The 17,693-nt window shown below is 37.7% G+C and overlaps 1 long non-coding RNA gene across 1 annotated transcript; it reads right to left on the bottom strand.

The window, feature by feature from the left end:
• Window positions 1-4,786: 4,786 nt before the first annotated feature.
• Window positions 4,787-11,521, bottom strand: LOC120534963. The gene is made up of 3 exons (XR_005634823.1): window positions 11,364-11,521; window positions 9,674-9,835; window positions 4,787-4,823 (listed from the first exon to the last, which is right to left on the bottom strand). It is a non-coding gene; the product is annotated as an uncharacterized LOC120534963 (long non-coding RNA).
• Window positions 11,522-17,693: the final 6,172 nt, after the last annotated feature.

The raw sequence follows: 17,693 nt of genomic DNA, 5'->3' as shown, positions 1-17,693 counted from the left end.
TTTGTAAAACTAGAATGGAACATTTGGCCAGTCCAGTCTTTTTGCAGCCGGAACTGATCCTTGCTTAGTAAGTGGGTTTCCTGTAAAAATACTATTTTAGCATTTAGACCTGTTAGGTGAGAGAGTACTTTCTTTCTCTTTAATTCGTGATTCAGGCCTTTAACATTCCAGCTTACGAAGTTAACTGTCCCATCATGGAGACACTGATTCTGAGTTTTTGATGTCATTTTATAGTCTTAACTGGAAGTGAGACATTTTGGTCTTAATTTCCTGTTGCCATGCAGCTTATTATTACGTTGGTAGTTATAATTATAAAGATTTGAGGATAGATTAGGTATAGATCAAGCCTGCTCTCTTTCTCTCCCCTTAACCCCCACCCTCCCTTTTGCCTCCCCAAGTGAGGCTAAAACCCACTTCACATAGTCCCAGTCCTCTGACATACCCAGAGACAGAGCACGTCCAAAGCAAAACAAGCCCCATGCAGCGGCGCTTTAGGGTTAAAAGATAGAGATATCTGTTACCAATATAGTCTTTAAAAGAGAAAAAAAAAAAAAGAATTTTGCACTTAAAATATATATATAGTCTTCAGCAATTTTAGTGCATTAAGATGATACACCCAGATAATAAACCCGGGATGGTGTTAAAATGTGTCCAGAATAAGCATAACAAGTCTTAATGCAGTAATAGCAATAACAATAAACCAAGGGTATGATATTGAACAGTCTCATTTAGGGTAAGATGAAATAATTAGAAAAGAAAAAAGAAAAAAAAAAAAGTAATTAAGCACAATAAAACATAAACAGATAGCCCTAGTAATACTAAGTAATAATGAGAATATATTGCTGATAAAACCCGTATTTTAAAACAAATAGATCAGACAGTAGATTATTAATCATTGCTATATCATTAACGACCATGACTCACTATTATGTATCAGAATAGTCCCGGGATCAGCTTTCTTAATTCTTTCTCTGCTTCTTCCTTGCTAGCGAAGACATAGAATTGACCCTGCCATTCCACTTTCAGTTTTGCCGGATACAAGAGGCTGTATTTGACACTGGCTTGCCGTAACGCTGTTTAATGTTATAGAAGGCTGCGTTTAGTAGCTGTTGCTGGAGAGAAGTCAGGAAGATACAATGTGGTTATTTTCATATGTAATATCTTCCTTTTTTCTGAGGAGTGCCATCACCTCTAGCTTAAATGCTAATCGTTCAAAACGAACTATAAAAGATCTTGGTCGGGGTCTAACGGTGTTTGATCCACGTACGCAGTAAGCCGCTGCTATCTCAGATTCTGCTTTAAAGTTTTCCCCGATTATTTTGGAAAAAAGTTTGGCTGCGAATTTCACAGGGTTTGAACTTTCTCGATTCTCAGGCAGACCTTCAATTCTGACATTATACCTTCTACTCCCATCTTCCAAAGCAGCCAGTCTGTCTCCGAGTTTTTTGCATTCGGAGCTGACATTAACTGCTTTTTCCTCGGCACTGGCAGCTGCCTTTTCGGCCATTTCAATCCGATCGTGAATGTCTCCTTGAGATCCTCCAATTGATCAGTAAGCGTGCTCAGTTTAACCGAGTTTTCCTGAATGCGCTCTTCAATTTTACCCAGCACCTGTCGAAGCTCAAGTTGCACCTCTTGACGCAGCCTTTCCATCTCCTGTTTCAAATCCTGTTTCAGTCTCTCAAGTGCCTTTGCCGTTGCTTTCTCATTAGCCTTCTCGCTTTTCTTTATATCTTGCGTGAGCTCAGCGAGCAGCACCTTCAGTTCAGATAGTTCAATTGTGCTTTTTTGTACACGAAGATGAAGCAGCAGGCTCTGCTGAAGCCGGTGTCCCTGCTGCTCCGCGGACCGGAAGCCGCGGACTTCAAGGCCCTTTCCAGCTTCAGGTGATCTTCTCCGATCGGCGAGCTATCCAGATCTGCACTCACGATTGCACCCTCGCTCCCCTTTTCGCTCTCAGCCGGCGACGATGTAGCGGACCGTGGTCCCGAGGAGTCTGTACTTTCGCCCATCTGATCCAGGTCTGTCTCTGAGAGGCCGTATCTCGAAGCTAGGGCTTGCTGATCGTAGCTTGGATGTAGCTTTAGTCTTCGATTCTTTCGGACCCCCCTTCTTGTTGGCCATGTTTATATGTGCTTACATATACTGTAGCAGTCCCTCTCAGGTTGAATAAATACAAGATATCTCAGGATAATAAGCAAATAATATGAAAAATAACACCGCTACTTGCTTTTTCCTCCTTTGCTTTTACACATCAACAGAACTTCTACTGTTTTCAGTTAATTTCATACCGGCCACAGGACTTCTTGCCTGCTAACCTGCAAGTTTGTCTTATTTAGTGCAACAATGTCATTAGAAAAGGTGTTTTTTTCAGAATATGTGCAATTCTTCTCTTTTATAGGTTTGGATGACCTCATCTGGACTTGAATTGCTCTTCTTCTAGTTGGAGGTTTCTCCATTGTCCTCTCCTCATTATGCTAAATGCAATGACACAGAATGCTTCAATAGTCAAGCAAAAATTATAATTTCTGGATAACTATTCAGTTTGCTGAATTATATCCAACACTGAAATGTGCTTTATGTATGTTTTAATCTGTAACAATATCTGCTAAATTAATAATAATATAATTATCACAGTAATTGTGCAGCAGGTAGCATTCCAGCTTTGCATTATTTAAACCTGAATTTAATTCCTATTAGCATATTCTTTCCCTATGTTCAAATGGTTTTAATACTGGCACCATGTTGTTTAAAATTTAGTCAAGTTAATCGTGTGCTTCAATGTAAATTTGTGCATAATTGGGCTCTTCAGTGTATCAGCATTCAGCCTGGCCTCTGTTAACAAATACTGTACGTTTGCTGTGTCTACAAATTTTTACTTCTAGGGTATTTGAGTTTTCAATAAAAATGTAGATTGCAAGAAGAAATGTAAGTATTCAGCAACATTTAAAATCTATTAAAGGGTTTTCATACTTGATATTTGCAGGGTACTCTGTACAAGGTACATTTGCTTAATTTGAACACCTCTGTGAAACATTCAACATACTTCCAAAACTATTAAGCAACACAGTATGTCAGAGAGGAATCTGAAAATGATATCAATGTCTTCAAGACAATAACAGATGAAAAAAGACATTAATCTTATTTAATTTTAAATCTAGATTAATGTAACTTTTAATTGTTCATTAATCTAGTGCAGAACCTTAAAAGCAGAACATAGTCTGTATTGCAGTTGGGCTTGGGTGCTAAGTGTCAGGATTTGCAAGTCCCAAAAGTTCACAAGTCCAGAAAATACTTTCAAAGTTTCCCTCAGGGTGAGGGTGGGGGAATATAGTCAGAGCCACTACTAGAAACAAAAAAGGGCCTTGAATAATCTTTATAAAATAAAGGAATTATTTTAAATAAAGGCTCAATATACACAAAAAGAATTGCCTAAGAAGGCAAGGCAATCCACTTCAAAGTCCCAATACAGAATCCAAAGTTGAAGTCAAAACATTGCATAGGTTCAAATATCCAAAAGCAGTAAGGCACAGCCAAACACAAATGACACTCATCTCCCTAGTGCATTCAAAATGAGCCACCAGGAACTATGGAAGGCCCTCCAATATATAGAGTGGAGGGGGATTGCCAGTGGTGATTGGCAGGTGGCACCACCCCTTGGGGAACCATGGAAAAAACACATGGGATGCAATCAAATAAACACAAAGAATAATGTACATAATGAACAAAAGAAAGATTACTACAAATACATGATACAAAATTAGACAAAATAGACAAAAACCACATCTTTGAACCGCAGCCATGGGAAAATGTTAGCAGAAACATAACAACAAGCAGGAGAGACTGTATGTAAAATCATATCTCATTGAAGTAAATTTTTATAAATTTCTCCTAATATACTAAATCTTCCACTAATTTGCTGCAGATTATGACACACTGTCACCAAAGAGCTTTAGTAGTGTTGAACAAACATATACCCTCTCAGAGACAACCTTGGGGGCCAAAGTAAATAAGTTCAAACAATATGTGAAGAGAATAAACTTCACTGTAAAACATCAAGCACCTTTCTCTTGTTTAGTCTGATTTCCATCTTCTCATCATATTACAAATCTTTTTTCCAGAATAGACTATATCCTAATTTCAAAATCTCTTGCCCCCAGCATAATAATTGCATTTATTTCTCGTCCTCTTTATCCAACACCTTCTTCCCTCCAAACCTCCTTACTGGCATTTTTACACTTTTCTACTGCAAAATAATAACTTTATTGAATAAACCTCTGCTAAGCTTGAGGAGTTTGTAGGACTGAACAAAGACTCTGTTCAGGATCCAACTTACATTTGGCTAGCTATTAAGGGATAATATTGACTACTAGCCGAAGCCCGCCGTAGCATACGGTCGTGTAAGAATAGGAACAGAAAACGGTGAGAAAGGAATTCAGTATAACAAAGGCTTAGGAAACCACCGTCGCAGTATAACGAAAATAGCAAGGAGCGAAACCAATGCCAATGGTCGAGAGAGTACCTTCCTATGGAAAACATAGACATATATAGATAGACGCCGTATTCATTGTGTTGCCCAGTCGACACGATAAGTCAGCGCGTCCGCCCTATTGCAAGAAAAAAATCAAATCTGCAGGGGTTCCTGGCCACGAGACCTCCCAGTCCCCTCTGGGCATTCTACCTAACATAAATGAAAAAATCCTTGGACTTGGACGGACTTGATGATGATGGTCATGCAGACTTCTGGCTTTTCATCCATCACTGTTAGAATATCACGGTGCTTTGAGTAGATGGTGGTGGCGCAAGCCACCACAAAGAGGACACTGGAAAAAGAAACAGAAGAGAGAGTAGGGGTTAGTACAGATTTTGGAGACACCATGAATAGTTATTATAATGAATTGGATATACAGAGTATCAGGATTAAATTACAGTGAAGTTATGAGAAGGCCATGTTAAAATAATGTGTTTTCAGCAGTTTTTTGAAGTGCTCCACTGTATTAGCCTGGCGAATTTCTATTGGCAGGCTATTCCAGATTTTAGGTGCATAACAGCAGAAGGCCGCTTCACCACTTCTTTTAAGTTTTGCTCTTGGAATTCTAAGGAGACACTCATTTGAGGATCTGAGGTTACGATTTGGAATATAAAATGTCAGGCATTCCGATATACAAGATGGGGCGAGATTATTTAAAGCTTTATAAACCATAAGCAGAATTTTAAAGTCAATCCTGAATGACACAGGTAACCAGTGTAGTGACATCAAAACTGGAGAAATGTACTCGGATTTTCTAATTAAAACAATAACGTTTTAAACGGTATCGTTTACATACAACAGATTTTGGCGAATCGTTTACATGCAATTATTTACAGTATATCCATTTATACACTAATAATGGCAATTATTAAATATTATTATTATTATTATTATTATTATTAAATAATTCCTCCCGTATAAGTAACATTTCTCGGACTGCTTTCTTCCGTCTCCGAAAGAACGGACACAACACAGTACTAAAGTATTGGTTAATGCCCAAGTCACCTCACATATAGATTACTGTAATGGTATTCTGTCATCCCACAAAAACGTATCCATCACTTACAATTTATTCAAAATTCTGCTGCCAGGATAATAACCTGCTGTTCTAAATCCACTGAACATACTACACCTATTCTCTCTCAATTTCACTGGCTTCCTGTTAACTACAGAATACAATACTAAATACTGCTTTTAACGTTTAAAGCTCTCCACAACCTCACTGATCTCCTACAGACTAACACTCCTCTCGCTCACTCAGATTCTCATCTGCAGCTCGACTTTCTGTACCACACATCAATCTCTGTGCTATGGGAGCTTGAGCGTCTCTCATAATGCTCCTCAACTCGGGAATTCTCTTCGCTCTCATATACTATACATCAGCTAGATTCAATAACACATTTTAAAACTACCCTCTAAACTTATCTTTTCAAACTGGCATACTTATTGTGAATTTTGCACTGTTACTGCCAGTTATCTTTGTTTGTTTGCTAATTATTGCTGTTTGATCCAGAGCGACTGTGGATGCGGAAGTAGGATTAGAGATGGCGGGCGGGGCTCTGTCGTGCTTATCCCATGGTCTTAGAGTTGGTGGGCAGGGCTCTGTGAGTTGGTGGGCGTGGCTCTCTGTCTTGCATGCACTCTCTGTCTTGCTTGCCCTTAGTTAGAGTTGGCGGGCGGGGCTCTGTGAGTTGGCTATCGTGGCTCTCTGTCTTGCGTGCGGTGTAAAGTCAACGTGGCTCAGAGGTGCATGTGGACTTTTGCACAGACGAAAGCGACTGAGTCTGTGTTTGGTGACTTGTTGCGTGCCTCGAGAGCGACGCTGGACTCGGGAGGAAGGTTACAGTTGGCGTGCGTGGCTCTGTCATGCGTATCCCATGAGGCTGTTGGAGGGTTAGAGTTGGCGGGCGGGGCTCTGTCGAGCGTATCCCATGGTCTTAGAGTTGGCGGGCGGGGCTCTGTCTTGCTTGCACTCACTGTCTTGCATGCCCTCAGTGTCTTGCTTGCACTCAGTGTCTTGCGTGCCCTTAGTGAATTATATATATAGATTGTTTTTGCATTCTATTTATTCTGTAGTATCCACTACATGAGCTCAAAATTACACAAAGCAGAGCTTACTTAAGTGATCTCTTTATGAGGTATGCAGAGTTTAAAGTTCATCGTACAAGCCCTTGTTACTATCTCTCTGGTGCTACGATGAGCAAGCTGTTATCACTAAGATTATGTAGATTTGACTCATTAGCCTCTATTTTCCAAGTTAAGTCGAAATCTAGTAATATTACTAATCACCCCTTGTAAATTAAAAAGACTTTCCTTGACCTTTATTCTGAATTATTCACTTCTGGTGAACCCCCCAGATGCATTGGGTGTTTTTTTCAAATCTATTGATTTTCCAAAACTTTCACAAACTGATGTGGCCTGTTTTGCTTTTGCAAAAAACAAAGCTCTTGGTCGATATGGAATACAGCCAGAAGTATATTTCACATTTCAACCAGAAGCATCAAGCTCACTATTTCAAATGATCAACATGTCTCTTTCCTCATCTGACTTACACTCTAACAAAAATATCCTCCATTATATCACTCCTCCTAAAGTAAGGCAAAAACCCCACACTGTGCTTCAGCTATCGTCCGTTATGAACACAGATGCTAATAGTTTTAGCTCAAATTTGTGATTCCAAAGCAGATTAATTCCAATCAGACCAGCTTTGTGGCATCTTATTATGCAATTCACAGCATGCACCATCTATTGCACATTTTGGCACCTCACCTTCACTTTTAGACCCCAGCAGAAAAAGTGAAAAAAAAAACCCAGATGGACTGGTCATTTTTTGTGGAGAGTCATGTGTGTAAAGGGGTCTGATACTTTATTTATTAACATGATTTAATTGTTATGTGCTTGTCCTATGGCTTCTGTTACAACAAACTCAGATATGTCATGCTCCTTTACTGGTGTTCAGGGGTGCTAGACAGGGCTGTCCATTATCTCTTCTGCTTTTTATTATCTCACTTAAGCCTCTAGCCATCACCCTGCATGCATTAGATGCTTTTACACCTATTCTGGCTCATAACACAGTCCAAAGGGTATTTTTATATGTTGACAACTTTCTTCTATTTCTTTGAAATGCCCCTTCTGACGTTCCTCCCATATTAATATTATTTTGTACGTACAAATCCTTATCAGGCTATAAAAATCAAGTGGAGCAAATCTGCTCTGTTCCCTATAAACCATGCCTGTCAATCTCTCCTTCCTGCATTCTAGTTTTTAACTATTTCAAATACTTAGGTATCACCAATACTCCTTCCATTACTGATATTATATGGTCAAACTTCCACATTGTGTTTAATGAAATAAAACAACCAGTGCAATCCTGTAATAACCATTCTCTCTCTCCTTTCAGACTCATTTGGCAATCATTAAAATGAATATTGTTCCTGAATGCTCCCTATTCCACCAACTTCCTCCTTTTGGATCCAGGTCAGATCAGCTATCAGCTCCTTTTAATGGAGTGTAAAGGCCTGCTATTAAACACTCCTTTTTGATTCAAGCCATGATGAGCGGAGGTATCTCCCTTCCATATTATGAACTGTACCATTGGGCATATGTTCTTCATCCATTATCTCTATGGCTGACAAACTTTCCCCCCCTGTCCTGACTACTTATAGAAACAAACTTTGTTTCCCCCCCAACTCTCTGCAACATTTATCAGATTCAAACAAAAATCCTCATATAAATTATGTTCTGTGTGTTTGGCACAAAGTTGCAAAGCACTTTGGCTCCACACCATGCCGGCACTCCCTCTCATCATTGTTTCACAATAGCTCCTTCAGCATTGGTGGACGACCCATCTTTTACCCACTTTGGCCTTCACATGGTATCAGCACACTTGGTGATTTGTTTGATGGAACTGGGCTTGCCTCTTTTCAGTTTCTGAAAGACAAATATTCTATTCATACCTCCTCCTATTTTTTCTATTAACAGGTTAAATCAGTTCTCAGGACACGTGGAGTAAGTTTTTCTGCCCCTGTTCCCAACCTTCAATTATTTGACTACTTTTTCTTGCCCTTGTGTTCCACTAAAATAATTTCCTGTTTGTACGTCAACCTTTGTGATTCCATAACTACACCTAGCCCCATCACTCAAAAATGGATTAATGATCTTTCCCTATGAACACCATTGTACTGGAGCACAATTTTTAAAAACGTTAGAAACTTCTTTAGGAGTTCTAACCGCCAACACATTCAATATAAAATTGTCCATAGTTTATTATTATTTAAGGAAGCGTTTCCTGATAGGCTTAGCCCCTGATGCACGCTACCACCAGTGTGCCCTTAATGAAGAGGGCACCTTTTTCCACACGTTCTGTGAATGTCCCACTGTTGCTGTTCTTTGAGCTTCAATGGCTACTGCCTTCTCCTCCATATTATCTATCTCTGTTCCTTGCTCTCCTACCACTTCTGTTAGACCTCTCTACTCTCTGTCTTTCTCTTCGCTACCAGTGCATTATCTCATTGGCCACAATAGCGTTCAAAAGTCAAATAGTTTCCAATGGATAAATCCTGAACCTGTCACTTTCTCAGTCTGGAAGTAGTTTTTTTACAACCTTGCTTTATTAGAATTGTCAGCTGTGCATATTAATGGAGTACCTGTGCATACTATTAGCAAATGAGAAAACTTATCTCCATGATCAAGTCATGGCTGACACCAAACCCCTGATTTCAAACTGATACTATTCTATTAGATTTCTTTGCTCAGCCAGGCATGTGGGCCTCTGGGACTTGTCAGTGACATGTGTGTTTTATCAATTCTATTTTAATCCACTTTTTTAAATAGCTCCAGGATGGGGTAGGTTTTGGGTGGGCACAGGTGTGGGGGTATTCTTCAAAATCTATACATGAAAATGGCTTTTTCCTTTTTTTTTGCCTTACTGATTGGTTTTGACATTGATAAAAAAAACTGATTTTTTAAAAATAAACTATTATTTCATTTAATGCAGTGTACATGTATTTTTTTTTCAAACTTAGTCTAGCCAAAATGGAAACAAAGAGGTTGATTTATGTAGGCCACCATTAACTGTTCCTAAAATAAATCTTGAACATGAAATATTCCAAATAATGAAAAAAGGATTGTGTTTTTTCTTACAGTCAGGAGGTTTATCATCATCTTGTGTTTCCACCCTGGCATCATCTTCGCGCCTCGCTGTTTTGCTCTATTTAGGTGTCTCTGCCCCAGTATTACTAGGGAATTATTAGATGCTTCTTCTTAGCTGACATCTCCTCTTTATGCATGTGCTGCAACCTATAGCTGTTTTGAGACAGGTAATAAACACACAGGGCTTACCTTCCAAAGCAGTTCCTGTATTAAAACAGTAGAATAAGAACATAATAGAGTAAATACACAAGTTTTCCCTCCCAGCATTGGCTCTTCACATTCTGTGGCCTTGGTGATTATTTTTACTTTTTTAACAGTCAACCCATTATTGGGTAAATGGTGAAGGGATAGTTAGAGATATATAAAAGACAGAAAATTATAAATTGTAAGTGATACTGTTCTTTAAGTTATATAACTTTATTGTTGTACATTTCCTTCTCCCTCTCTCATCTGTTTGTCTGTATGTCTCTCCTCATGTGTTGGTTTTACAACTATTTTTCAATTGGACAAAAAACATTATTACAAAAAGTAAATGGAGGAATAATTAGATATACTGTATATATATAACTTTGTTTGTAATAATGTTTAGTTTGGTTTTATAGCTCAAGGAGAAAAACATCAATAAATACAAAACTCTGAAGAGGGTAAAACTACATTAAATTATCTAATAAATGATGAAGACTAAACATTGCAATAATATAACAGAGATTAACATATTTGCTATATGTCCTCTAAATGTATTATTCAGTAAATAATTCTACCTTTAAATCTCTTTTTATTTCATTAAGACAGGTATAAAACCACATATATGAGCACTGATGTTTTTGGCATGAAAATTTTGGAGGGTAAATGAACCTGAAAGAGAGATGTATTATATCCACAGACTATTAGAGGAAAAGGAGACATCCGGAGGAGTCGTCTAAAAAGAACAGAGTGCAAAGAGATTGTGTGTATAAACCTTGTATGAGGGAGCAAGGGAGAAACACTGCTTTTCACAATGTATTAGGCTACCAGCACCAATAATGATAAAATGTCAAGCAAATGATTCATTAAAATCACACAAATTGAAGATCCATCAAAACATTTTTTGCCAAACAATGCAAACCTGAAAGAATGCTATCAAACAATATTTCAACATCAAGTACTCCATAGCAAAAGCTGAATTGCAAAGAAATGATTAATTACAATAAAGACAAATTCTACACAATAGCAAGATGTGCAAGTTCATACACCCTTTAAATTGTATCCCAAAAAATAATTTAACAAATTGCTTAAAAGGACTGTAGCCTTCTCACCCCAGGGCAGAACTGAAAAGTTCAAACTACATATGTGCCTACCAGAACAAATCATTACCTAGAACACTGTAGGATTGAAGAGTCTTCCCAAGTAACCCAAAATCAGTAAATTGGCATCAAGCACAAAGAAAATTCTACATACTCCAAAAAGAAATACAGATAAAAATAGATAAAAAAATTGCATTGAACATATATCGGAAAATCAGGTACCTTTGATTATGACTTTAACATGTTCAATTATGGAAGCTTTACTAAGATTACTGCTTATTTAGTTTTTGCACACAGGCGCCATCTGTTAGCAGATGAGATGAAAGGTGCCCTTAATGCAGAGATGCCACTGGGCATGAGAAGATGAAGAAAAGAAGACAAAAGAGAAACAATTTTACCTACTGTATCTGCCTCAATTAGAAGTTCCCATGTCTCCTTAAAGTGGAAGCACACTTGTCCTCACTGATTCATATTTGCATACATGCATGTACAAGCCAGGTTCCACAATGAAATCTGGCATTATTTCTAAGAAATATGTAGCTTTTCTCACTCCACTCTTTTGATTTCACCTCTCTGAAATAGCATTTTATGTTTGGATTGTTTGTCATATTTCAGTACCTTTGTTGAATGAAGGCAACACAATCCTTCTACGTGGAACCCCATCATCTGAAAATAACACAAACATACAGCTTCTCAGAATGGCTGTGCTTGTATTTCCAAGAAAAGTTTTGCTTTCAGCTTATCTTTAGAACACAGCATCAAGAAAAAAATATAGGAATAATAAACATGACTGAGTTTCCCCAGTGTGCAATCAGTCATGCCTTATTACAGAAAAGGCAGGTGTCAAGGATTAAGTCCAAGTGGGAGGCATCCGCATCACTGCACTTACTGCTGTCTGATCAACAGCAGGGTAACAAAAAGAGATTTGAGGAAAAACAAGTTCAACATATCAAAAGTGAATATAAACCCATTCAATGCAAATAAAAAATAGAAAAATATCCCTAAAATTTAAAAAAAAAGCTGAACAAAGCCAACACAAATGCAAAAACTTGAGGAAAAACATTTACAAAAAGGGTCGATAAGAAACACCAATTCTGTTTCTTCTTTTCAGAACTCAAGGTGGGAACAGTTATGCAAACCTATGTCTGAGATGTTCACAGTTTTCATTGCATGTTAACAAGTTTATTAAAATTGCAATTTGTTTATGTAATCAAGGTCTTGAAAAACTACCTGTTAATTCAGTTCTCTAAGAAATGCATTAAGGATTATGGTATTTATTGAAAAATCTAGATGAACCAAAGATGCATAATATTACAAACTTCAACCTGGGCTAGATTGGGGATGGAATTGGAACCCTATGAGAACACAGCAGTTTTAGGGCTAGTTATTTTTCAATAAGGCAGTTGTAAGACCAGCATGTATGGAGCTGAGTCATGGGCAGTAAATGGAGCAAAGTAGAAGAAGTTAGGTTTGACGGAAATGAGACTTCTGAGATGGATGTGTGGAGGTACAAAAAAGGATAGAATAAAAAATAAGACAACAAAAGTGGGAGAGTTCCTGTAAGAAAGGACAAGAAAGTAGGTTGAAGTGGTATGAATACCTGGACAAAAGATCGATGAGAATGGAAGTACAAAGCCAAAGCAGAGGTGGATGCATAAAGTAAAAGAAGTTTTGGAAGAAAAGGGTATGACTGGGTAGGAGATACAGCACTGTGCTGTATGGAGAAGTTTGATCAAGCACACCTACCCCAAATCAAACTGGGAAAGGATGAAGAGGAAGAAAAAGACAAAGATGCAGTCCAGAATTTAGAAAATATGGTTAATCTTCAGAAAATATAATCATAACCATGTATGTTATTTTCTGTAAAGCATTGTTTTGCAACAGCACCCATGAAGTGGAAAAGGAGAAGAACACTATTCTCCAACAAGAAAGTCACACACATATTATACCAGTCACTCTCAGCATTTTTACAGAAACATATTAGTTAATGTCAAAAGACAAAATTAGATCCTGGGAAATATCAAATAATTAACAATCCATTCCAGATTAAGTGGAATGTGTGAACACACTTTGGTGTCCGTGTTGATTTGAAATTAAAATGTGTTGCAACAAAGGGATTAGGAAGGCTGCAGAATTAATACACAGCTAAAGAAATATGGTTCAGTATCACAAAAATTGCTTTTAAGCTTAAGATAGTTATTAATAACTTTAACTCATTTTTATATTAATTTTATATTACCTCTACTATACCATTATGAGACTTATGTCAACCTAGCATATTCTTTTAACATGGATAACAGATGACCTCCACTAGAAAAGCTAGATTCATGACATTCATTAAAAGCAGTACAGAATTTCACATTCAAACTTTCCAGTAATATTTTATTTTTGCATCCTAAATGATATAACAAAAGAGAGGAATGCCACAGGAACAGTAAATGTTTTGCTTGAAAATAAAAGTTTATTAGATTATTTCAGGAGAGTGTGTGTGTGTGTACATGCGTTGAGAAAAGAATGAAAGGAGGATTTACAGTAGTAGTTGAGGATAGGAAAACAGGCATACCACAGAGAAACATCAAAGGAGAGGGGATCATTGAACAAACTGCTGCTTGTTGTATGGGTTTGGAAAATTTTCTGCAGGAAGCAGATGCAAAAAGCATAAAATGCTGAGTGAGCGAAAATCTCCAATTCATATTCAAACAGTGTTTGTGCTACATATGAAGACAAATGTCATTTGATAATAGTTAAAGCAGACTGAATGCTAAATGAATTCAAGATTGTAAATCATAAATATTGAAAAAGCAATGGGTTAAATAGAAGGGAGTGTGACAAGCCAATTATTTTAGTGAAACCGGGGGCAAGGGGTACAACAAGTTTAAATAATATAGAGGGATTTGTATATACTAGTGGCATTTACAATGACAGCAATAAAACCAACAACAGTATAATATTCATAAAGCTTGGGAAGATTCCTCAAAATTCCTACTTTGCGGCTGATCATTGTTAGCCTCACAAAGAGTGCTGCTGCAAATCTTTAAATATGTTGCTTATGGTAATTTTATACCATTTAAGTTAAGTACAAATTCTGGTATTCAGTCACCTGAACTTGTTGTTAATCGTGAAAGTGTACAGGTTTGGGCCAGGTCATAGTTCTTAAAGCAGGTTGGTTCAAAATGCTACATTTACTGGCTGTAGTTCCGGCCTGTTTTTGTTGTTGTGGGTGGTGTTTAGGTGCAGCTCTTTGGTAAGAGGTCTCTAGATGGTAATCTTTCACAAAAATTGTTCTGTCTTTCCATTGATCTTTGCATGTTCTTTAAATGTGTTTTTTATTGATTGTTGTTGTTGGTGTTTAATATTGTAATATGGAAATGAAACTGCTGGAATTCCCGGCTGAACAGGAAATGGCCAAGCTCGCATATATAGCGTGTAAAAGTGTAAAACTCAATCAAGAAATAACAGTTATAGTTGACAGTAATTAAGTGGCATGGTTTTATGGCCCGCGGTGTATTGTGTTGCCGATTAATTCAGTCAACAACAGACCAGCAGCAGTCAGTCTCATGGCTCCCACTAAGACTGAGCACAGTGGACTGGGAGGTGTCTGCACTCTGCAGCTCACGAATGCCGGGATGGGGCAGAGATCATTGACATCTGTGCTGCTGACAGTACAGGCTGGTAGCAAGTTTCCAACTGAAGCAGAGCTCAGGTTCAGTCAGCAGTCAGAACATCAGTTGTTTGTGTTGAAAGCCTCGTACGAATGGCTGAGTTTGTTGAGTTTAAAAACGATGGAATTTGGCAGCATTTTTTGCGTGAAAAGCTAGGCCAGTCGGCTAAGTATAAACTTGTAATACTATTTTGAAAACAGTTGGCGGCTTGACAAAGGGATTACATGAGCATCTGAGAAGAGTTCATCAAATAACTGTTATGAAATGAAAACCAGACACTTGACACGTTGTGCTTTCTATGCTCTTATTACCGCAACTAACTACTGTAGATACATGTACTTATATAACAGCATGAACTGCTTGTAGTTAAGGTTAGTCTTTTATTGGTGTCAACATATTGCAGTAGTTTTATTACAAATAAGTGTTGCTCATTTTAAAACCATTTACATGTGAGATGCCAGTGCACTGTGTTATTCCCGGGAGCCTGGGATTCCCAAATTCCCAGGAATGGATAAACCCATCCGGGAATTGATTCCTTAGGAGGAACATGTTACTTCTAGGACTGGAAAATTATTTTATGTGGATGTCCCCTACCTGGGAGGGGAGAGAACCATTGTTAAACATATTATAATGCTGTGGTGCAGTGATGGCACTGTTTCCATGTACAGTAGCTGCCTTTGTTACAGATTATGTCTAACTCAGTTTGTTATGATGGTTGTTTAAACAGACTATGGTGGGGCCATGGGCATAAGGGCTTGAATTCAGTATGATATAGGGTAATAGGCTGCAGCAGGCAGTTAGGATGGATCCAATCTCTGTTATAATATACCCTGTATAAACATGCAGTGTATATTGATTTGAGGCAGAAAACTATTTAATTCCATTCTCTGCAATTATACTAACTACTACAATAACAAGCATATATTGCCAGATATACTGATGCAGAATCAAAACAGGCCAAAAAAAGACCAACCCTCTTCCCTAGCCTGCTTACTTCACATCTTTATTCATTTGTCTTGGATTTCTTTAAATTACCCTTGTACAGTTTGCTACAGTACATTATCATATTTGTCATCATCGTTATCATTAAAATGCTTTCAGATAAGAAGCTTCTTTAGCAATAAATCACTAAGTACAAGGTCTGGAAAATAAGTAATAAGCAGATTGTTTTATATTACATTCCTTGTCATTGGCCTTTACAGTTCTTGCAGTGTGAGCTGGCTTATTGTTAAGCTGAAGCAAGGGAGTTTTTCTTTTCATTTGATGGCACTTTTCTGTGAATTATGTACTCAGCGGAGCAAGCCTGAAAAATGTTGCTCCATAATCACCTTCTTGTGTGCTCTCAAGTCAATATGCAGCACACCTTTAGCATTACAAAGTGTGGTGGTCATAAATTTTACCGAAGATTGCACTGCCATGAATTTTGTGCGTGTTGAAGAAAATAGAAACTGTTATTGCATGGCCTGCGATTTAGACCCAAGGCTCTTCAGGTAAATCCAGGTCTCAGCAGCTGTTATAAATCACCTTTTTAACTTGCCAAATCCATTCATCTGATCAAGTGTAACATGTGTCTCCAGACATTTTATCCAGTTGGAGGTGATAAGAAGCGCTCTTACCTTCCTCCTTTTCAGATTTACTGTACACTGGCATATTTCTAGCATGTCCTGGGTTCAGTGTGTTTCTTATCAACTGAAACCCAGCCCACAAGCTGTCGTCTTAGCCCTTTAATGTCATATCTCTTTTAGCATGCATTTCCTAATATATTTTGTACATTTTTATTTGATTTTTTTTTTTCATTTGAAACTAACCCTGTTCTGCTTTGTAAAATACATTGATTTGTAATCAATGCAAAAATCTACAAGAACAATCTGAAATGTATTCTGTGCAATTTAACAGTCTACATGTAACTACTATAGTGCATTGGGTAAAGAACAGATGAATAAGATTACAGAGCAGTTTCTACTACTGAACAATTTCTTTAGGACGTATTTTATGTTTTAACTTCAAAGAAAGTATAAATCATGTTTAAAGTATAAGTAGTTGTTCAAAATAACCAAAGAAGCTAAGTAGTTTTTAGCTGCTCTATACAATAGCACTTTATTATAGTCCTTCTCTGTCACGGTATCCACTTAGACACCTCAAAGTGCAGCAAACGCATTCCCTTCCATACCAACTTTTTCTGTCCTTCTATCTCTGTCACTCTTCCTTTCTCTGTTAGACCCTGGCCTCTGTAACTTCCACCAGTTGACCACTTTGTAGCAGTGACACATAAATATAAACATTTATTTATGTTCTCTACATTAATGATGTTTGCAGTTGCCCTTTTTGCATGTTAATTAATATGAATGTATATGTAAAGGTCGTTGCCCACTAACAGGATTGAAATGGGATGGCAGCCCTTACGGCACTTTCCTTCGCTGGCAATTTAGCTTCTGGTTTGCCATCTGCTCTGGTTATTTTTTTAAAACACTGCAAAGCGTGGTTTCTACCTGCTCACCAGCACCATAACAGTCTCAGCCAGTTTCTACCCCTTGAAACTTCCAGACATCAGCCAACCACAGCCGAGGGATTTACCTTTGTTCTCAATGTCTCAATGTTGTCTTCATTTTTCGTCTCTAGCAGTGAAAAAGGTGGCCGCCTAAAATATAATTTGATACTCCAACGGCTTGCTGTATCTTCATGATGTGCATGGTGAGATTATTCCAGTTACTTTTCTTGGGGATAATTATTGTGGAGTCTGCTGTTCATATTCAAAGAGTTACAACCTCTACAGTTAAAGACAGGTTTAGCAGTCTTTTCGAACAAACATTGCTTCTTTCATTAACCACTTAAATAATTGGACTTTCTTTTTTAGGAATCAGTTGTGGACATTTTTCTTTATGATTTATTCATTTTATATGTGTAAGGGTGATGGGGTATTGGTGATGGGGAATAGTTTGTTTTGTGCATTGCTTATGATCTCTTATTATCAGCTTATGTTAATGTTTTTTGTTTCTTTTTTAATTTACATATATGCGTATGCTGCGGTGGGCTGGCGCCCTTCTCCCCAGGGTTTGTTTCCTGCCT

The sequence above is a fragment of the Polypterus senegalus genome, chromosome 9 (assembly GCF_016835505.1).
Source record: "Polypterus senegalus isolate Bchr_013 chromosome 9, ASM1683550v1, whole genome shotgun sequence".
Lineage (NCBI taxonomy): Eukaryota > Metazoa > Chordata > Cladistia > Polypteriformes > Polypteridae > Polypterus > Polypterus senegalus.
The sequence above is the reverse complement of the archived record's forward strand: the minus strand, read 5'-3'. Positions and strand labels throughout refer to the sequence as shown.